Source organism: Capricornis sumatraensis, chromosome 15 (assembly GCF_032405125.1).
Source record: "Capricornis sumatraensis isolate serow.1 chromosome 15, serow.2, whole genome shotgun sequence".
NCBI classification, from domain to species: domain Eukaryota; kingdom Metazoa; phylum Chordata; class Mammalia; order Artiodactyla; family Bovidae; genus Capricornis; species Capricornis sumatraensis.
This window is the reverse complement of record NC_091083.1, coordinates 40,391,718-40,414,707: the sequence shown is the minus strand read 5'-3', so window position 1 is coordinate 40,414,707 and position 22,990 is coordinate 40,391,718. Positions and strand designations below refer to the sequence as shown.

At 41.9% G+C, this 22,990-nt stretch overlaps 1 pseudogene; it reads left to right on the top strand.

Moving 5' to 3' along the window:
- The first annotated feature begins 2,287 nt into the window (after positions 1–2,287).
- On the top strand, positions 2,288–22,225 carry LOC138091096 (patched domain-containing protein 3-like; annotated as a pseudogene).
- Positions 22,226–22,990: the final 765 nt, after the last annotated feature.

Here is a 22,990-nt window from a genome sequence, read left to right as displayed (position 1 = left end):
GGGCTGCAGTCTATGGGGTCGCACAGAGTCGGACACGACTGAAGTGACTTAGCAGTAGCAGCAAGCTTCCTGCTGCTCAGCACCACCCCAGCTGACCATGGGCCAGGCCTCAGAACTTTTAAACATTGCCCAGATTTATGAGAATTCTTGAAATCAGGTGAAATTATCACTTAACTCTGCTGTTCTTTTCTCAAAGTTATTTTGTCTGTCCCACGGCTTTTGCATTGCTGGCTTAAGTGGTAAAGAATCCACCTGCAATGCAGGAGATGCAGGACATGTGGGTTTGATCCATGGGTGGGGAGGATCCCTTGGAGGAGGGCATGGCAAACCATTCCAAAATTCTTGCCTGGAGAATCTCATGGACAGAGGAGCCTGGCAGGCTATAGTCCATGGTGTCGCAAAGAGTTAGACATAAATGAAGCACTTCAGTTCAATGAGTTGACTCATTGGAAAAGACCCTGATGCTGGGAGGGATTGGGGGCAGGAGGAGAAGGGGATGACAGAGGATAAGATGGCTGGATGGAATCCCCGATGGACATGAGTTTGAGTAGGCTCCAGGAGTTGGTGATGAACAGGGAGGCCTGGTGTGCTGCGATTCATGGGGTTGCAAAGAGTCGGACACAACTGAGCGACTGAACTGAACTGAACTGAACTGAAGCACTTGGCACATATGCACTGCTTATCATTTTTGGCATACAGATCTTGGAAAACTCCATGGGTGGAGGAGCCTGGTGGGCTGCAGTCCACCAGGCCAATGTAAAAGGTCACAGACACTTTGGAAAAGTTTGACAATTTCCTAAAAAATTAAACCTGCATCTGGCATATGACCCACCCATGTGCTGCCAGGCATTTCCCAGGAGGAATGGAAGCCCAGGTCCCAGAAAGACCCACACAGGAGCATTCCAGCACCGTCACGGTAAGTGCTGCACTGCTCTGACTGCTTTTCCTCCCCTTCACGGTCACCTCCCAAGTAAGGCACTCTTGGGAAAACTCTTGACTTGGGGTCTGCTGCGGGATCCCAATTTACTAGAAACTGAAAGCTAAAATAACAATGAGCTAGAAAAATTGTCATCCGTTATTTAACCAAAAGAGCTTCTCTTGTTTTGTTTTGGTTTGGTTTTCTAAATATAACTTGATACATCCTGGGATGAACAGTGAGAATTTAAAGGACAGGGTCCTTCCTGGGACCCGGCCACAGAAGAGAAGGTAAAAGCAGCCTTTCTTCCTAAACAAAGAGAAGTATTGATACTTATGATTCAGGAAGACAAAGGAGAGATGAAAGCAAAGGAAGGATGGGGAAAAAGGAACAAGCAAGTTGGATGCAACTGGGACCAGGGGAGGGGGACCCAGCAGAGGAGCCTGGTAAAACCTGCAGCCCCATGACAGCGTGATTTCTATCGGTGTCCTCCTGTGAACTCGCCTAAGGTTCCACAAGTGCACAGGCTCACCAGTGCTGTGAGTGGGTGCATGTGCTGTGCTAAGTTGCTTCAGTTGTGTCCAACTCTTTGTGACCCTATGGACTGTAGCTCGCCAGGCTTCTCTGTCAGTGAGATTTTTCCAGGCAAGGATACTGGAATGAGTTGCCATTTCCTTCTGCAGGGGATCTTTCCAACTCAGGGATCAAACCTGCGTCTCTTACGTTTCTTGCATTGGCAGGCGGGTTCTTTATCACTAGCAGCGCCTGTGAATGGGTGGACTTCTGCACAAAGAAGGTATTGAGGTTCCTACGTCATAAGACAGAACAGAGACCGGGAGGAATGGAAGTAGAGCCCAGAGGCTGAGACGATGCCTTACAGATTTGGTTTTGGATATCCACCAGCTGGGCTTCCCTCGTGGCTCAGTTGGTTAAGAATCCACCTGCAATGTGGGAGACCTGGGTTCGATCCCTGGGTTGGGAAGATCCCCAGAGGAGGGCATGGCAACCTACTCCAGGATTCTTGCCTGGAGAATCCCCATGGACAGAGAAGCCTGGGAGGCTACAGTCCATGGGGTCGCAAATCAGAGGGGTGGCTCTGATGGTCAAGTCCACGTGGCTCTCTGGAAAGCAGGGTAGTAGTAAGTGAGAGACCCTAAGAAATCATGCCTCATCTCCTATCCATGCTGGATCTAGATGGGGTTCTCCTTCCGCAGGTGAAGACACAGCTACTGCCTTTTCTTGTCTGATGGAGGGCAGTGAGAGCAAGGCCAGGGGGTGTGACATCAGCTCAAGGCACGGGGATTTCCTTGAGGGACAGAGAAATGAAAATCAGGAGGAACGAAGTGAGCCTGTGCCAGCCCAGCAAGGAGGATGCAGACACAGAACGGGGAACAGAGAAGGAAGGTCGGGAAAGGAAGTGACGCTGCTCCAGAACTGAAGCTCGGGACAGTAATAGCCTCACATTTCATAGTTAAGAGCAGCTGTAAGTTAGAAGGGGTGGATGATCTCTGAGCACAGTGACCTCAGTCCATGGAGGGGACATCAACCTTTCAGAGCGTTCCTCATGGGGCTGGGTGATTAGCAATGAAGAATTGGCAGAGTCTAACCTTACAATAACCACAATTACATTCCGGGGGGTGGGTACCACATTTTTGAAATAATGTGGCTTTTCTAGAACAAATTTCCCAAGGAACAAATCACGTGAATATATGTTATATCAAATAATTTTTCATGATGCTAGGAAATTGGCATTTCTAGGTATACACTAGCTACAGGGTTGTGACTTGCCACGCAGAGAACTGCTTCTGTTAATTTGGTGAGGGAAATTGAATTTGTGGACAGTAAACAATTAAGTCAGGGCCAAGTCTCACAGTAACTTGATGTTCACAGTAAGAAATCGTTCTCTGGGTGTAAAGAGCAACCAGAGAAGTGGAAGCATTTCCTTCGGGGAAAAGTCTGGTCTCATTAACAGCTGGGCATGCAAAGACGCTTTCCCGGTTCAAGGTGCAGGTGAGCCAGCATCATTAATGTAGGCGCTGCCGCTAAAACGCGCTCACTTCACCCCTGCAGATTTCCGACCCTCTGGTTTTCTTCCTTCCCTCCTTAAGGACGATCACAGATTCTTTTAGGGCTTTAATAAGACTTGGAGTCGATTTTCCTCTCGTTTTCGTCTCCTTCCTCACCATCAACTCATGTAGAGTCTTAGACTCCTTAGGTCTTTGGTGCAAGGTTGTATGTGCTAGGGAAATTGAAGCGTTCAGTTTAAGCCACGGCCAGGGAGAGTGCAACGTGTGCTCATGACGCCACCTCCTGGTGATGTATTGAACCGCACACTAAAGCAGTTCTCAAGGTTTTTGTTCACAGAAACCCTGTACACCCCCAAATTATTGAGGATCAACAGCAATACGTGAACCGTGAACTTCCAGACTTTCAAGCTGGTTTTAGAAAAGGCAGAGGAACCAGAGATCGAATTGCCAACATCTGCTGGATCATCGAAAAAGCAAGAGAGTTCCAGAAAAACATCTATTTATGCTTTATTGACTATGCCAAAACCTTTGACTGTATGGATCACAATAAACTGTGGAAAATTCTGAAAGAGATGGGAATACCAGACCACCTGACCTTCCTCTTGAGAAACCTATATGCAGGTCAGGAAGCAGCAGTTAGAACTGGACTTGGAACAACAGACTGGTTCCAAACAGGAAAAGGAGTATGTCAAGGCTGTATATTGTCACCCTGCTTATTTAACTTATATGCAAAGTACATCATGAGAAACGCTGGGCTGGAAGAAGCACAAGCTGGAATCAAGTTTGCTGGGAGAAATATCAATAACCTCAGATAGGCAGATGACACCACCCTTATGGCAGAAAGTGAAGAGGAGCTAAAAAGCCTCTTGATGAAAGTGAAAGAGGAGAGTGAAAAAGTTGGCTTAAAGCTCAACATTCAGAAAACGAAGATCATGGCATCTGGTCCCATCACTTCATGGCAAATAGATGGGGCAACAGTGGAAACAGTGTCAGATTGTATTTTTTTGGGCTCCAAAATCACAGCAGATGGTGACTGCAGCCATGAAATTAAAAGACGCTTGTTCCTTGGAAGAAAAGTTATGAGCAACCTAGATAGTATATTCAGAAGCAGAGACATTACTTTGCCAACTAAGGTCCGTCTAGTCAAGGCTATGGTTTTTCCTGTGGTCATGTATGGATGTGAGAGTTGGACTGTGAAGAAGGCTGAGCACCGAAGAGTTGATGCTTTTGAACTGTGGTATTGGAGAAGACTCTTGAGAGTCCCTTGTACTGCAAGGAGATCCAACCAGTCCATTCTGAAGGAGATCAACCCTGGGATTTGTTTGGAAAGAATGATGCTAAAGCTGAAACTCCAGTACTTTGGCCACTTCATGCAAAGGGTTGACTCATTGGAAAGACTCTGATGCTGGGAAGGATTGGGGGCAGGGGGAAAAGGGCACGACAGAGGATGAGATGGCTGGATGGCATCACTGACTCGATGGACGTGAGTCTGAGTGAACTCCGGGAGATGGTGATGGACAGGGAGGCCTGGTGTGCTGCAACAATTCATGGGGTCGCAAAGAATCGGACACAACTGAGCGACTGAACTGAACTGAACTGATTGAGGATATTTATCATCTTATAAATTGCAAACAAAAATGTTAACATTCCTTAAAGCATTAAAATAGCAATAATAAAGTCATTACATATTAATATAAATAACATCTTTATGAAAAAGATCATTGTTTCCCAAAACAAAAAATTGGTGAGAATAATTGCCTTGTTTTAAATTGCTGCATATCTAATATAGAACTTAATAAAAGACACCTAGATTCTCATGTCCGCTTCTACATTCAGTCAATTTCAAGGCAGTGCTTTGGCTGAAGTACATGAAGAAAATCCACCCTCACAGTTATATGGCCTTTTCAAATAATTGGGTATATTCTTGTCTGACACTACATTGAAATCTGACAACTAGCAGTTCCTTAAAGTTTAGCTGCTCTGTGAAATCTTAAAGCCCATCAGTGAACTTCTTTTCTGTTACATTAAAATATGTTGTCTCTATGGCAGTTTGAATCCACACCTGATTTTGTAACACTGACCTGTGACCATCTGGAAAGCCACTGGCTGCTGAGTTATGTGTTTTAACATATTCCACTACATTCCACAATGGGAAAAAATGTACTTAGTATATTTACCACCAATGTCATCAGAAAAGTGTTTAAGTTGAGAAAATGTCAAGTCCACTGTGGTAGACACAAATTTCCCAAAATTTTACTTTTTGCTTTGAAAGTTTATCTTGTGTAATTCACAACAACTGCCAAGTGACTTTCCTTGCAATGACAAGCTTATTTTGTGCATTTTTGAGAAAATATCTGCCAATACCCGAATCTCAATAAACTTGCTTTGCCTGTCATTTGTTATTTAGAGTAAAAATGATGTTTTGTGAAAAAGAAAATAGTTCATTTCACAACTCAACAACCTTCCAAGTGTTTTTCCTTTAGACAAGCACGACTTGGCATGAAGCAAAAGTACTTTATGCTTACCTCCCATTTCATCATGCAAAAAATTTTAAAGACATGTATTTTAAGGGTAAATAGTAAAATTAATAATTGTTACTACTGCTTCAATGCCATTCTTCAGTGAAACTGGCATTTTAAAACCTGCTCAAGGCATTTAACAGTGACTCCCTGACACTGTTTATTGTTACTTTGTTCATGAGGGCTTGGTGTAAGAACAGAATCCACTCTGCATATTTTAAGCAAGAAAGGGTTGAACATAGTCTTAGGTGATTACACAGTTACTGTGGAGTCTAACACAAGTTCTAGGCTGGGATTCCAGGATCTTTGTTGTCAGAACACTCTAGAACTGACCACCAGCAGAACTACCTCCTTGGAGACCACCCCTGGAGTTGTCCCCACATCAACAAACCTCTGGTGTCTATACACCAAGAAACTGGGGACGTATAACAGGAAGATGTTTCAGAGTCCCCTGGCTTAGCAGCAGAGAGCATGGAAAGACAGTCTTCACTGAGCTCCTGTGATCCATGTATCATGTGAGTCGATCCAATTCGCAGAATCGAATTTTCATCCGTTATCTCCAACAGCAAAGAAGCCTGGGAAATAGAGTGTTCGGCTTTCTAACCTCTCAAACTTAGAAGGAAAGTGAAATGAAGATTGAATGAGCCAGTTCTGGTTTGGACCTAGTCAACAGGAATTAGTCTAGTGATGACAACTGGCAGGTAGCTTACTTTCTCTGCAAGCGATGGAAAATCTGCCTAGACACTGTGCAGATTTCTCTCTTGCACTTTTACCCATTGATTGTGAGCAAATGGGCCAACTGCTGCCGTGAAGCCAGACAGAATGGCAGGGGGTGTGAAGGGTAGGGAGTGGGATCGGATAGGGAGTGGCATCAGGCAGGGATCAGTCAGAGAACCTGCACTGTCCTTAACCAGAAACCCACGTCTTTCTGTGGGTGACCCTGGGATGTCACAACAGGGACCATGGAATGTTCTGACATCTCTGTTCAAAAGCCCTCCTTCTAGTCCACTTAGCAATGTTTCTTTTTAACCCAGCAATTCTCAAAACTTGATACTGTGTTTGAAATGTGGGTTAAAATAGCGTCTTGAGCTGTACTGCCAGAGACTTGAATTCGGTTTAAGATAGAATCTAAATTTCTTTTAAATCTTTTTTTAAATTATATCTTCTTTCCTCCTCTTATCTTCCCTCTCTTCCTCCCTCCTGTCCTTCCTTCTCTCCTTCCTCCTCCTTCCTTCCTTGATTCCTTCATTCATAGTTTATCTCGGGAGTTTGGATGCAGTTGGTCTACTGACCTCAGTGAAAGAAATACAGTCTTGACCCATCAGGTCCTGATCCTGAGAACAGATCCGCCTGTTTCAGGAGACCATTGCCACAGATGCAAGGAAGTCAGCTCTCACTCTGTGATCAGTTAGCTCTCCCCTGGGTGGAGGGACACAACAAGGCTGAGCAACTGTGACTTCTTCCCCTGCTTTTACATTAAGGAAGTTATTTCCCAACCAAATTTAGCTAAAGTCCAACTACTAGTTTACCTGAAAAGTATTATTTCTTTCCTCTGTTTCATTTCCATTAGATTCCTCTTCCTGGATTTTATTTGGACATATATTGTAAATCAAAGATCTATCTTTCCCCCATCCTATTTCATCACTGCTTTGTGATATTTCCTGTATCTTATTTTCAGTTTTTTTTTAAGAGTCTCTTTCTCATTATTTTGCTTTATTGCTTTGTTTGTTAGGTGTTTGACCAGTGCACCGCCCCTTTAATTCTTGTAAGCATCTAGTTTATTTTTATATTAAATATATAATATTTACATTATATTTTACATTAGGAGAAACCCATTATTCTCTTTCTATTTTCACCAATTATTGATATTTTTATTTTTCTTCCAGATGAACTTAAGGAATAAATCTGTATTGATTTTGCCTTCCCTTTATTTTTTCTTTTAAATTGGCCAAACAGGCTTCTCACACTCCTCATTTATTTCTTCTTATTTTTCAGCAATCTTTCTTTCCTTCCCTTATACTTAGAATTCACCACTCACAGCATACATAATAAACTGGTTTCTTCTTTTGTCTTTAAGACTGTCTTCAATAGTCATATTTCCTCAAAACACACTGACTTTCTCTCACACCTAGAAAATTTTCCATCTTCTTGACCTTGAAATAAGGACAATGAAAACAAACCTCAATCCTCAGAGTTTAAAAAAATCAATTTTGGAAAACGACTTCTCTCTTCCTTATCCTCTAAAAGCAACAAAAGTTATTCTTTTTTTATGTCAGCACAACAACAGAGGCTAAAATTATCTACGCAGCACCATTTAAATCATGCCTTTCTCTGCCTCATACTGACACAGCTTAAATATTTAAATACAGTTTCTTTGTTGTGAACACAAATCACCAGCCTTTCTCCATCACTCTATAATCCACACGGCACCAATACACTAAGCAAATTGTAAGCAAGTACACTGAAATTTGTCCGGATTGACTTGGGCCATCAGTATTGTCTATGTACACAACTAAGAAATAATAGGCTGCCCAGGTGGCTCTAGTGGTAAAGAATCTGCCTGCAGATGCAGGACATGCAAGAGACTAGGGTTCAATTCCTGGGTCAGAAAGATCCCTTGGAGTAGGAAATGGCAACGCACTCCAGTATTCTTGCCTGGAAAATTCAATGGTCAGAGGAGCCTGGTGGGCTACAGTCCACAGGGTCACAAAGAGTTGGACACACTGAGCCACTGAGCAGACACACACATGTAATATACAAAGATGTTGTGGTGCCCTTCGGTGTGTTTTCAGTTCTCAGTGTGTGCTCTGTCCATAGCCTGCAAAGCCATAGCCACCGCCACCGCCACCACCTGCATAGCCACTGATGTTTGGGTCCAGGTTTACCAATAAAGCCCAACTGAACCAATGAGACAGTTTCTCTTGTAAGAATTTGGACCTGAAAGACAAAGATGTCATGAATCCCTGCTGGAGATTAAATCATAGGATGTGTAAATTCTGAAGCTCTGACATTTTCACCATTAGCCATAAACCTGAGAGAACAGATGTCCGCAGAGAAACAGTGATGAAGCAGACAGGCTGACAAGAGGGACGAGGGTGAGGGAGGAGAATTAGAGAAAGTGGCCCACACTTCTTGTATCTTCTACAGATATTTTCTTTGTGAAATTCTCCTTTAGACTATTCCTCCTTTCAGTTTTTGGAAGCACTTGAGAAGGGCTTGCTTCCCTTGTGGCTCATCTGGTAAAGAATCCACCTGCAGTGCAGGAGACCTGGGTTTGATCCCTAGGTCAGGAAGATCTGCTGAAGAAGGGATGGGCTACCCATTCCAGTATTCTTGGGCTTCCCTTTTGGCCCAGCTGGTAAAGAATCCCCCTGCAATGTGGGAGACATTGTTTGAGGTTGGGAAGATCCCTTAGAGAAGGGAAAGATTACCCACCCCAGTATTCTGGCCTGGAGAATTTCATGGACTATATAGTCCATGGGGTTGCAAAGAGTCAGACACGACTGAGTATAAGAATTTGGACCTGAAATGCATGAGAAGGACTAGCATTCATTCTTCTTTACGTGTTTGGTAGAATTGAAACATGGTTCAGTGAAATCATCTGATTCTGACCTTTTTTTGTTGGGAAGTTTTGTGTTTTTTAACGACTGTTTCAGCCTCCTGCTCATTATTGGTGTGTTCCAATTTCCTACTTCTTCATGATTCAGTCTTCAGAGGCTGTTTCTAGGAATCTCTCCATTTCTTCCAGGCTGTCTGTTTTTTAAATATCTATTTATTTGGATATTTTGGGATGCATGGTGTCTTAGTTACAGCACATGGAATCTCAGGCTCATTCCTTGCAGCATGAAGGCTTCTCTCTCGTTGTGGCACACGGGCTTCGCTGCACCAGGCATGGAGCTCTTGTGGGCAGGCATCCAGCAGCCTACTGGGTTCACATGGCCAGGCCCCTTCTCTGGCAAGACGCCCATCTGGACGGACACCAAGGCAAGGCTCAGCGAACATGAACCATGCACATAACCCTTGTTGCAGAACATCCCTAATGCATTTCTTGGTCAGAGTGAACCCTGAGCCCCTCAGAGCAGGATCTGAACTAACAAACAGCAGCTCCTGGACAGGTCTGTGACCCTGGGCTTCCCTCTGTGCGTCTTCCTTCCAGCAGATCTTCAAGATGCTTCCATGGACCCTGGGGCAGTAGGCACCTGTTTGTACCCACCACCCCTCCTCTCCCGGACTCCTGGGTTCCTCCCATGCAGAGAAGGGTTTGGGGAAGTTGCTTCCTACTTATGGATCAGTTAAAATGGTTAGAAAACAAAACCAGAGCTGCAGTCACATGTCCATCCTGACCCTGAGGACCCAAACCTGATCCTTGGAACTGGCCAGTGTGGCAAGACCCATTTTCTGCAACTATGAGCCCCTGATGGGTGAAGATTGGCTGACCCAGGCCCGTCAGTGAGCCCTTCTTACATGTGTCTGGATTGAGTCTTTATAACGCTCCCCTCCAGGCCAAGAAGAGTGCTTGCAGCTGTACCTGATGCCAGGCTTTCTGCCCTGGGACTGGGCTGGAGAAGGAGTAAGGACCTTGCGGGCAGCCCGTGCTGAGTGGGGCTCTGCAGGACAGTCTACAGGAGTTGTCAGGCTGCTACCTGTTAAGGAACAGGACGTGTCACCTGTACCTGCTGTTGGAAGCTCTCCCTCAGACAGCGGTGAGGAAGCAAGTGAGAGGGTAACAGGCAGGAAGGCCAGGGGTCTCCAAATGGAGGAAATAGGCTGCAAGTGTCAGATATTTTTTTCTCTCTCCCTTAAGTGGCAGGAGGAAACAAACTCTCTATGGAAATGTTTTTCTTAAGCAATGTTAATGAAACTATGTATTTGCTTTGGAATTTGCCTTTCTTCAAAATGGTTCCACCTAAGACTAACTTTTGCCTGATAATAGCTCAATAAACCAGTATTCATATCAATCATTTTGTGGCTGGGGGATGACACACCTCGTGCCATCCTGTCTCAAAAATGCATATTGTGGAAGAGGAGCCTGGTGAAACTCCATCAGCCTTGACGTGTCTCTCTTATCTGATTACTAACTTTCTAACAAACATAAAACAGCTTGCTAAAACTAGCAGAGGGGCACTCTCCATCCTCCTTCTGATGTCTATGTCAGAAGCCTTCTCTGTCCCTTTTCGTACTTTAATAAAACTCTGCTATACAAAAGCTCTGGAGTGACCAAGCCTGGTCCCTGGTGCCAAAGCTAAATGTTCTTCTTTGGAGATCACGAATCCGACACTGTTCACCATAAGCTCTCACAATAAAAAAGGCAGTGGGAGGAAGGACGGGAGGAGTAACTCAAGTAAGGGAATGGAAGCTTCCAGAAGCTCACCCAGGGCTAGGAGCAATCTGCTTGGCCTGCACGAGCCAACCGGGCAAGCATGCTGTGGCTCAAGAGGGTCCAAGCCCTTTCCTTCAGCCTATGAGGTATTGAGAATCCCTTGGACTGCAAGGAGATCAAACCAGTCGATTCTAAAGGAAATCAACCCCAAATATTTATTGGAAGGACTGATGCTGAAACTGAAGCTCCAATACTTTGGATACTTGATGCAAAGAGCCAAATCATTGGAAAAAACCCTGATGCTGGGAAAGACTGAAGGCAGGAGGAGAAGAGGATGACAGAAGATGAGATGGTTGGATGACATCACTGACTCAATGGACGAGTTGGAGCAAACTCCAAGAGATGGTCAAGGACAGGGAAGGCTGGCATGCTGCAGTCCATGGGGCTGCAAGCAGTTGGACACAATTGGGCAACTGAACAACAGGGCGTTTTACCTGAGAAGGGTGGAGCAGCTGGCCTGGGGGGTCAGCTCATAGTTACTCAGAGATGCTTCCGTGTGGTCTACCAGCTTCCCACTGAGTTCGCTCATTTTGAGGGGCTGCTGGCTGCATGTAAGAGAAGTTCCCAACACTGACCATATTTAGAATTATTCATTCAGTAGAGAAAGAGTGTTGATATAGGATTAGCTTGTTTTTGCTTTTTCTCTTTTAAATCACACTGAAATTAACATACTTATTCTATTTTGTTATCACCTGTCCAATAATTAGGACAAATTCCCAAAAGTGAAGTTGGCTGGTCAAAGGTATTCTGTTCTAAATTTTTAAGTCTTTTGATTTGTTCCAAAGTTATATTTTAAAAGTGTATCAATTTATAAATTTCCTTCAGCAGAATATGTGTTTGTTTGCATACAACCTTCCCCAAACCTTCAGTCTTGCTATAATATTAATTAATCTAATAAGAAGACAAGATGTCTCACTTTTGGTTGAACTTGCATCCCTTGATTAATCAAAAAAGACAAATATTTCTTTCTTATATTTTCAATGATTAGCATTTTGGATTCTGTGTGTGTGTGTGTGTGTGTGTGTGTGTGTGTGTGAACTGCCTATTCATGTCCCTGGTGTGTGTTTTTCCATTTGGGGTACTAGATTTTTCCAACTCTTAAAAGCACATAATTCCATTTGATTTTCTTTTTCTCCTGATTCCTTATTTTGGATCTGTGGAGTCACCTATATATAATTATTTTGCTTAATCTAACACAATACCCTTCTTTTACATACCCTGTACTACCTCCCCCCCCCCCCCACACACACACAGTGTGGATTCTCACACTTTGTTTTACTCACCAAGAATAAGAAATGGTGAACTTGCAACTATGATCATAAATGGCAGCCCAGTGTACAACATCAGGCCAAAGCTGCTCACCACTGCCAAGGCAGCAGAAATGACTCCAAAGGCTACGACCCACATTTTGTTTCGTATACAGTCACACCTGTAAATTTGGAGGGAAAAGTCATGGAACTTGTGGTGGTAGCTTCCATACTGAAATTCCAGCAATTCATAACATTCTTGACTCAGACACCTCTTCAGAGTCCTCAGGGGTAATGATTCCCATACTTGTCTGCAGGAGAACGTTAATTTCCAGTCACTAGCCCATTCCAACTGAACCAAAACAAAGGTGGGGAGGGGACAGAAAAGCTGGGAATCTGTTCAGTTCAGTCGCTCAGTCATGTCTGACTCTTTGCGACCCCATGGACTTCAGCACCCAAGGATTCCCTGTCCATCACCAACTCCCGGAGCCCACTCAAACTCAAGTCCATCGTGTCAGTGATGCCATCTAACCATCTCATCCTCTGTTGTCTGCCGGGGCCAGCGTGAGGAACTCCGCCCATGGCAAAGGTCATGAGGAAGGAGGCTTGGCATACGCAAAGGCGTGATCAAGCCTCAGGAAACCCCCTGTTCCCGAGCATCTAACCCCAAAACCAGAGTCTGTTTTATGCTCTCACCTACACCTCTGACTTTACAGGGGGCTCTCCCCCATAACCATTTCTCTCGGAAGAGGAGTAAATGTGCAGCTCCAAGGCAATAAAAATTCCTGGGCATGACAAGACTGTTTCAGCTTACAGACTCCTCTGAAGGTTATCTAGCCCAACTGTATAGGTTCGTCCAGCCACATGTGATTGTTTACAGCCTCCCAATCTGAGAGGCACGAGATGTTTTAGACTTACTAAAGGCAAATTCTTTTGGGGAGTTGGAAATTATTAATATAGTGGGTTGGTTAGGAATTATATTGGTGAAGGGTTTTTCATTTGTTGTGTCAATAATTGCTGCTAATTCCCTGCTCTGGGTGGGACAAGGATGTCTCAGGTCAAACCTCTCTGCTGACAGACTAGCTTGTGTGACAGGATTATCCATACTGCTGCCACTAGGCACATGATTGTTTACTACCTCTCAACCATAAACAGCACAGAGAGTTTTGGAGTATTTTGAGAGTCTTAATTAGCATAGGACTTTTTCTTCTTGTTGAGTCAATGATTGCCGCCAGGCCTCCATATCCTTAGGCACCTGGGAATATATTAATCAATGTATTTGGAATATAGAAAAGGAAATAAAGTAGTTTTTAAGGTTAGCAATACTAGACTTTTTGAGTTAATGGATTTTCTCTTTTGTAATAGATCACTGTACTTTGTTATAAATCACTGTGTCCTTGCTATGTAAAAATGTAACTTTATCATATCTTAAGACTAAATAGATCTTAAGGGGAACATTGGTGAAAGGATTTTCACTTGTTGGGCTGATGTTTGCTGCTAAATCTCCATGTTCCCTGCCCTTATAATGAATATAACTAACATATAGGAGAAATAAGTATTAACCTTTAAGCATATAGGAGAAATAAGTATTAACCTTTAAGACTAATCATGTTAACCTTGGGTTAAATAAATTCCTTTCTTAACTGTAACTCACTACACCCTCACCCTATAGGAATGTAACTTTATTTGGAGGGTGGTGCCTAGTTTAAGAAAAAAAACCCTTGGAAGAAATAAGTTTTTTGGTTATCAGAAAGAAAGGATCATAAAATGTCAGCAGGTCTCACTCATGGCCAGAAGATGATGTACTTTTTTTTATACATTTATGTGAAGCACCTGCTGACTCCCACGTGACTCTGTATTCATCCCTATGTGTAACAAAAGGTATATAAGCAAACCCCAATATAAAGAAATAGGATCAGTTTCCAGAAAGACTGATTCCCCCATGTCGCTTCTTTCTTGCTCCCGTTTTTCTGGCTGAATTCCCATCTGGAGCATGGATGCTATTCCACATAATCCAAGTTATTCAGGCTCTTTTTCTCCACTAATCTTCCTACTACACTATCCATTTCTAATCTCTTTATATCTGTGATTAAATATGTATTTTTCCAAAGACGCCGACTCCGTCCCCACCTTCAAATCACCCTGGATCCATCGGGGCTGGACCCCGGCAGTTGCCCCCTTCTCCTCCTGCCTTCAATCTTTTCTAGCATCAGGGTCTTTTCAAATGAGTCAGTTCTTCCCATCAGGTGGCCAAAGTATTGGAGTTTCAGTTCAGCAGCAGTCTTTTCAATGAATGTTCAGGACTGATTTCCTTTAGGATTAACTGATTGGATCACCTTGTAGTCCAAGGGACTCTCAAAAGCCTTCTCCAACACTACAGTCCAAAAGCATCAATTCTTTGGCACTCAGCTTTCTTTATAGTCCAACTCTCACATCCATACATGACTACTGGAAAAACCATAGCTTTGATTAGATGGACTGATGTTGGCAAAGTAATGTCTCTGCTTTTTAATATGCTATCTAGGTTGGTGATAGCTTTTCTCCCAAGGAGCAAACATCTTTTAATTTCATGGCTGCAGTCATCATCTTCAGTGATTTTGGTGCTCCCCCAAAATAAAGTCTCTCACTGTTTCCATTGTTTTCCCATCTATTTGCCATGAAGTGATGGGATCGAATGCCATGATCTTAGTTTTCTGAGAGCTGAGTTTTAAGCCAACTTTTTCACTCTCCTCTTTCACTTTCATCAAGAGGCTCTTTAGTTTTTCACTTCCTGCTATAAATGTGGTATCATCTGTATATCTAAGGTTACTGATATTTCTCCCAGCAATCTTGATTCCAGCTTGTGCTTCATCCAGCCTGGTATTTTGCATGACGTACTCTACATATAACTTAAATAAACAGGGTGACATTATACAGCCTTGATGTACTCCTTTCCTGATTTGGAACCAGTCTGTTGTTTCGTATCCAGTTCTAACTGTTACTTCTTGACCTGCATACAGATTTCTCAGGAAGCAGGTCAGGTGGTCTGGAAGAATTTTCCAGTTTGTTGTGATCTACACAAAGGCTTTGGAGTCGTCAATAAAGCAGAAGTAGATGTTTTTCTGGAACTCTCTTGCTGTTTTGATGATCCAGCAGATGTTGGCAATCTGATCTTTGGTTCCTCTGCCTTTTCTAAATTTAGCTTGAACATCTGGAAGTTCATGGTTCACATACTGTTGAAGCCTGGCTTGGAGAATTTTGAGCATTATTTTGCTAGTGTGTGAGATGAGTGCAATTTTGAAGTAGTTTGAACATTCTTTGGCATTGCCTTCCTTTGGGATTGGAATGAAAACTGACCTTTTCCAGTCCTGTGGCCACTGCTCCATTTTCCAAATTTGCTGGCATATTGAGTGCAGCACTTTCACAGCATCATCTTTTAGGATTTGAAAAAGCTCAACTGCAATTCCATCACCTCCACTAGCTTTGTTCGTATTGATGCTTCCTAAGGCCCACTTGACTTAGCATTCCAGAATGTCTGGCTCTAGGTGAGTGATCAGATCATCGTGCTTATCTGGGTCATGAAGATCTTTTTTGTACAGTTCTTCTGTGTATTCTTGCCACCTCTTCTTAATATCTTCTGCTTCCATTAGGTCCATACCATTTCTGTCCTTTATTGTGCTCATCTTTGCATGAAATGCAACTATTCTGATTGATTCTTATGTAATGAGCCAAGCATGAATCCACTGACTGGGCTTTCAGAACCACAAAGATATACTAAAACATTGCAAAGAGCTAATTCCCCTTTGATCTTCAAAGGAGTGTGAATGGAAGCAAGCAGTATGAAAGTGCCCACGTCTAGGGATCTTCTCACCCACTTATGACTCCAATTAGCCATAAATACAATCCTAAATATCTCCTGTATGTCAAAACTTGTTTAATATATATTGTGGCTAACAAAAAGAATAAAAGCCTCCTTCTAGAAGATATCCATGGTTCTCCTCTGCTAGAGAAGTGTGCTCTAGAAAAGAGGCTGCATGTGTGTGCTCAGTCGATTCAGTCATGTCTGTGATCCTATGGACTGTAGCCCACTATGCTCCTCTCAATGGGATTCTCCAGGCAAGAATAGTGGAGTAGGTGGCCGTGCCCTCCCTCTAGGGGATCTTCCTAACCTAGGGATCAAACCTGCATTGCAGGAGGATTCTTTACCGCTGAGTACCGAGGAAGCCCAAGAAAAGTGGCTGCTAATTGCAAAAAAAAGTAATACGTGCTCCATTTTGAATAATACAACTTATGCCTGTTTCTAGGTTGGACCAATAAAAATGGGAATATATACACAGCATTTAAAAAAAATTTTTAAATAAAGATTTAATACTTTAACTCCCTAACAACCACAACTTTACATCTTAAAATATTGATGACAATCTCTAGGTTTCTGTTTTACTTCATCGCTAACTGCTTCAAACCAAATGACTGATAACTGCCTCTAGAAATTTTTAGTAGGAGAGAGAAACTAAGTTTGGTTTGAAGACTAAGAAATTCAGCTATGGAAATGGAGTTACTGATTCCCAAAGAGCAAGAATATAACTAAACACCTTATTCATGCAAGACTACATTAAAATAATTAAACTTTCTTCTTATTAAAACAACTATGTGTGTCTGTATTTCACCTTTTCTCAAACTGCTGGTGCTATTAGTTAAACTCAGGGCCCCAAATCAACACACACACACACACATGCACAAAAATAAAAGCAATTTTCTTTATCACAACAAAATTTGATTACAACTAATACCTTCTTAAAGTGACAATATTGATTTACAAGCATTTAAGATAAAAGACACTTACTCCTTGGCAGGAATGTTGTGACCAACCTAGACAGAATATTAAAAAGCAGAGACATTACTTTGCCAACAAAGGTCCATCTAGTCAAGGCTATGGTTTTTCCAGTAGTCATGTATGAATGTGAGAGTTGGACTGTGAAGAAAGGTGAGCACCGAAGAATCGATGCTTTTGAACTGTGGTGTTTGAGAAGACTCTTGAGAGTCCCTTGGACTGCAAGGAGATCCAACCAGAGCATCCTAAAGGAGATCAGTCCTGGGTGTTCATTGGAAGGACTGACGTTGAAGCTGAAACTCCAATACTTTGGCCACCTGATTTGAAGAGCTGATTCATTTGAAAAGACCCTGATGCTGGAAAAGATTGAAGGTGGGAGAAGAAGAGGATGACAGGGATGAGATGGCTGGATGGCATCACAGACTCAATGGACATGAGTTTGAGTAAACTGCAGGAGTTGGTGATGGACAGGGAAGCCTGGCATGCTGCCAGTCCATGGGGTCACAAAGAGTTGAACACGACTGAGTGACTGAACTGAACTGAACTGAAGATAAAAGTAACAAGATGAACCTTGAAATCAGAAAGATTAACAGGATAAAAGCTACATATGACATGTTTAGCCCTATTCCCTCTTTCAGGTTTCTGGATTGGTGATATAAATTTTTCAGAGGATGGGGGAAGTGAAGTACATTATTGGCTAGAATGATTTGACTTTGACTAGTCACTGTGTTGACTCTAAATGACCTTTATTTTAATGTTCAATAGGCAATGGAAGGAAAGATGTGAATGTAGAACACTAGTGAACACACTTGCAGATTTTCTAGTCCCCAAGAAGGAACTTAGTTAAGCAGTTTCTCAGAATTACACTTAGGAGAGTCTTAGAACTTTAGATTCCTGCAGTCCTGGAACACAGCTCTGCAGAGTCTGATCTATGGTTTATAGAGGAGTTGCAGAATCCACGTGTCTAAAAATGTCTTCATGTGATTCCGGTGCTCAGGCTGACTTGGGCATCACTGGCAGCAAAATGACCAATCGCAGCAGCTCACTAACTACACATTAAAGAAAGCATAAATCAGGAGTTCCCTGGTGGTCCAGTGGTTAGGACGCTTTAGCACTTTCACTGTTGGGGCCTGGGTTTGGCCACAAAAAAAAGGCATAAATGAATGAAATGAGGATAATAGGCTATAATATATACAGAATGTAACTACCAAAACAATAGAAGTAAGTCTTTCCTAGTCAGCAATTATTTTAAACATAAACAGATTAAACTTTCCAATCAAAATGCAGGTATTGTTAGAATGGATAAAATAGCATGATTCAACTATATACCATTCACAAGAGATTCACTTTAAATCCAAAGACATAAATAGATTGAAAGTTAAGAGGACTGAAAAAGATACTCCCTATGAATAGTAACCAAAAAAGGCTAGGAGTGCCTGTACTGATAACAGACAACATAGACTATTTCAAAAACTGTTAAAAGAGAGAGAACGACATTATATATTTATAAAAGGGCCGATAATCAAGAAGATATAATAACTATAAACATAAAAACTTATACATTGCAAGTGGGATATAAAATGGTGTCGCCTCTGCGAAAAATAGTTTGGTGGTTCTTGCTGTTCAAAAACAAGTTAATCTTATGTCAACATGGGATTGGTCAGCTCAGAGCATATTAAAGTTTTGGAATTCTATTCAGTCTTTCAAAAGAGGTAGATATAAAGTGTTAAATGAAAAATGCTGGTTATGAAACAAGACGTTTAAAATTGAGCAATATACAAATATATATTGTATATTGTATATTTGTATAGCACATTCTGTATAGATAACACTTAAAATATAGCAAGGATTATCCCTGACAGGTGGAATTGCAGTTGTTTAAAGTTTTTCTTTGTATTTTCCTGTACTTTCAGGGTTTATTTTACAATAAGAAGGTAAATATGTTTATATTTTGGAAAGTAAACAGCTTGAAAGAATTAATAATTGGTTTCCTAGGGGAGATAGGGGAGGAACTGTGCACTGGATGTATACCTTCCTAGAACACACTCACACTTATTCAATGTCCCCACAGCCATAAACAGCTCAAGTGTAGACAACTGATTTCATACCAACCATCTTCTTATTGTCTGTATATACATAGACATGTGAGTGTAGGGGTGAACGTGGTGGCGGGGGTGGGGGTGGGGCTGTGATTTAAGAAGCTCAAGAAATGTGTGAGGACAATTTCTGAGCCAAGTTCCATAAATAATAAAACCGATTTTTAAATACCTATTCCATATCAATGAGTTTATTTGTGGTCCTTAGTAGTTCGAATTCTTGCCCTTTGTCCAGCTGAATGCAAGTGAAATCCACAAAGCTGGCAGCAGGGGGCATGTCAGGATGCAGTTTGTGACAGTCTGCACAAGCCTGTGTCACTAGGCCCTTCTCCCAGATCATACACACAGAACATCGGAATTAGTGGCAAACTGCGATTCCCAGTACTTTCCCATGTAATCCATGGAGAAGATATTACAAGGCTGGTACTAAAATCAATCAGCATTTCAGTTGCAAGCTTCCCTGGTGGCTCAGAGGGTAAAGTGGCTGCCTGCAATGCTGGAGACCTGGGTTCGATCCCTGGGTCAGGAAGATCTACTGGAGAAGGAAATGGCGATCCACTCCTGTATTCTTGCCTGGAAAATCCCATGGACGGAAAAGCCTGGTGCAGGCTATAGTCCATGGGGTCGCAAAGAGTCAGACATGACTGAGCGACGTCAGTTTCTTTTCACTTTTCAGTTCCAAGTATTGATTTTGTATCAATACACACAGAAACAGAGGTGTACAGGAGTGAAAGCGGTAGGAAGCTTGGAAGCTTGAGGGAAGTGAAATTTACCTGCAACATGCTTAGGATCCTTTGTAATCTCCTTTCTTCTCTGTAGTCCTTCTCTCCTAACCTTCAGTGACAATTTCAGAGTCCTCAAATGTTCCCCAGTCCTCTTTATTACAAATCAATCAGGAAACATCACTGTGGAAGAGACTGGTTACTTTAGTATTCACTTAATATGTAAAGGATTCTTAAGGTTTACTTTGGTACATATTTCTGATCTCAAGAGTACCTACATTTTACTGACATAATGCTTTAACTTGGGCAGGTGGTTTGAATGATAGCATTCTCGGTATCAGAAACAGACTAACAGGAAAACTACATGTATGTAGATATCCGTGTGTGTATAAACTACGAGGTGCCTTTAAAATCATACCACATTGATAGCTAGATGCCAACTGGAGAACAGATAAATCCAGCTTATATTTTAAACAACAGGATGTCTCCTCGATATTAGTGCCTTAGAATAAAGTGGTTTATAAAAGAAAATGGTCTCTCAAATGTTCTGATGGAATCAGAGATACATTGCTAATCCTGCTTCACCTAATACCCTGTCGGCCAGGTTTCCTGACTCTTCATTGAATACCCTGAATGATGACTAGGAGTAGAGTGTACTGAGCTATGTGTACAAATAGGAGTGTGTACAAAGCACAGAGTTGTCACAGAGCAAGGAGTGATGAGTTGTCTTGTGGACTCAGAGGCAACCAGAGAAGGTGTCAGAAAAAGCTGTATTCAAACACAGACTCCTCAAGATCAATGAGAACTTGAGAGACAGGCAAAGAAAACAGTTTGAGTTGATCTGGTTAACTTTTAATGGATGTTTAAAAAGTACGAATACTCTGCTTCTTTCTCTAACAGGTGTTGGGATCAATGACATGTTTACCATGATTCTGCCTGGCAGAAGACAGCATGGATAGCATGAGCAAGTGGATGTCTGATGTCTATGCAAAAGTGGTAGTACCCATTACAATCACCACCATCACCAATGTCCTGGCCTTCTATACAGGAACCTCTTTCAGGTCTGTACAATACTTTTGCATCTATACAGGAACAACCCTGCTCTTTTGTTATTTTTATAACATCACCTGTTTTAGAGCATTTATGGCCCTGGATGGTAAAAGAGAAGTAGTCTGTCTATGCTGGTTGAAGAAGCCGGAAACAACTGACCAAAAATTTTCCTCATTAAATAGTCCTGGTGCCTCCCATGTAATTCTCTCCAAGATGAATATAAAGCTGATATCCATCCAGTGAATCTATTCTTTAGAGACTAATTTGGTCCTTTTCTCATAAGCACCGAGTCCAAGATTTTGTACATCATAAGTAGTATATATGGGTGTTTCTGAGTCCAGGAAGGTTTAGATCTCTGAAATCTGGCAAGTGATGACTCCTACATCACACCATATTTTAATGTAGAAGAACGGTTTTCAAGTTATGGTCCCAGGGTTATGGTTATCCCAGAGATGGACCTTGCCCATCTCTTAAGGTCTCATTAACCTTGCGGAGTCTGTGTCTGGATACTGCTTTCTCTAACACCTTCTCTGGTTGCCTCTGAGTCCATAAGACAACTCATCACTCCTTGTTCTGTAATAACTCTGCACTTTGTACAGACTCTTGACTACTGGGATAAAGTTACTGGGCAAAAACTGGAAAAATGTCTGGCAGAGTTTGAAAACGATGAGTATGTAGATTAAAATCTTACAGAGTTTTTGTTACGAGAATATATAAAATATATAGAAAAACTCCATCAAGATTTAAATAAGACAGCTTTTCCAAGCAATATTCCCACTTTTTAATGGGATTTCCACTTTTTGTGTATGATATTAATATTACATCATCACAGGATATCATTTGCTCCCAGGCCTTCATTCAAACCATCGGTATTTCTCCTTCAACCAATAAGAAGCCCATGTTACTCCAGTTCCAGACATGACAGAGAAGTGTGAAGCTTCCCTAATGGTGTATAACCAGGCATTCATGTATTTTAATCAGTATTCTGCAATATTAGAAAACACTGTTCAAAATGTGACTGTTGCATCAACAGCTATGTTCATTGTTTCCTTATTGTTAATTCCTCATCTCCTGTGTTCTTTGTGGATAACTTTTGCTATTGCTTCTGTGATTGTGGGCGTCATGAGTTTTATGGCCTTCTGGAATGTCAATCTTGATTGCATAGCCATGATTAATCTTGTTATTTGTATAGGGTTTTCTTTTGACTTTTCTGGTCACATTTCCTATGCATTTGTTTCCAGTTCAGAGCCCTCCGTAAACCAAAAAGCCGCTGAAATATTGCATCTGCTAGGCTACCCTACGTGACAAAGTGCAATTTCAACAATAGTAAGGATGTGAAGCATACATCTTCAGGATATTTTCTAAGACTATGTTTCTTGTGATGTTATTTAGAGCTGCTCATGGTCTAATTTTTATCCGGTATTCTTAACCTTTTTTTTTGAAAGTGAGTTTGAATAGCCACTAACAAACCAAAGACCAATTATAGAATTCCTTATTGGCCCAATCCAATCTGATGAAAATGCACTATTAAGAATAGTCAATAAACTAAAATCAAAGACATGCTTCCTTGGCTTATAAATACTGTTTAAAAATGTTATTTAACACCCTGCTTATTTAACTTATATGCAGAGTACATCAAGAGAAACACTGGGCTGGATGAAGCACAAGCTGGAATCAAGATTGAAGGGAGAAATATGCCGGAATTAGCCATTTGCAATATTTTAGTATATCTTTGTGGTTCTGAAAGCCCAGTCAGTGGATTCATTCTTGGCTCGTTGCATAAGAGTCAACCAGAATAGTTGCATTTCATGCAAAGATGAGCACAACAAAGGACAGAGATGGTATGGACCTAATGGAAGCAGAAGATATTAAGAAGAGGTGGCAAGAATACACAGAAGAACTGTACAGAAAACATCTTCACAACCAAGAGAATCACAATGGTGTGATCACTCACCTAGAGCCAGACATCCTGGAATGTGAAGTCAAGTGGGCCTTAGGAAGCATCACTACAAACAAAGCTAGTGGAGGTGATGGAATTGCAGTTGAGCTTTTTCAAATCCTAAAAGATGATGCTGTGAAAGTGCTGCACTCAATATGCCAGCAAATTTGGAAAACGGAGCAGTGGCCACAGGACTGGAAAAGGTCAGTTTTCATTCCAATCCCAAAGGAAGGCAATGCCAAAGAATGTTCAAACTACTGCACAATTGCACTCATCACACTCAG